The following is a 396-nucleotide window of genomic DNA, read 5'->3' on the forward strand; positions in this document are numbered from 1 at the left end:
CTTGCTTAGTTAGAGCTATACCAAGGTATTTTATATTATTTGTAACTATTGTGAAGGGTGTTGTTTCCCTAATTTCTTTCTCTGGTTGTTTATTCTTTGTGTATAGGAAAGCCTCTGATTTGCTTGAGTTAATTTTATATCCAGCTACTTTGCTGAAGTTGTTTGTTAGGATTAGGAGCTCTCTGGTGGAATTTTTGGGGTCACTTAAGTATACTATCATATCATCAGCAAATAGTGATAATTTGACTTCTTCCTTCCCATTTCGTATCACTTTGATCTCCTTTTGTTGTCTAATTGCTATTGCTAGGACTTCAAGTACAATATTGAATAGGTAGAGAGAGAGTGGGCAGCCTTGTCTACTCCCTGATTTTAGTGGGATTGCTTCAAGTTTCTCTC

Source organism: Mastomys coucha, unplaced genomic scaffold (assembly GCF_008632895.1).
Source record: "Mastomys coucha isolate ucsf_1 unplaced genomic scaffold, UCSF_Mcou_1 pScaffold21, whole genome shotgun sequence".
NCBI classification, from domain to species: Eukaryota; Metazoa; Chordata; class Mammalia; order Rodentia; family Muridae; genus Mastomys; species Mastomys coucha.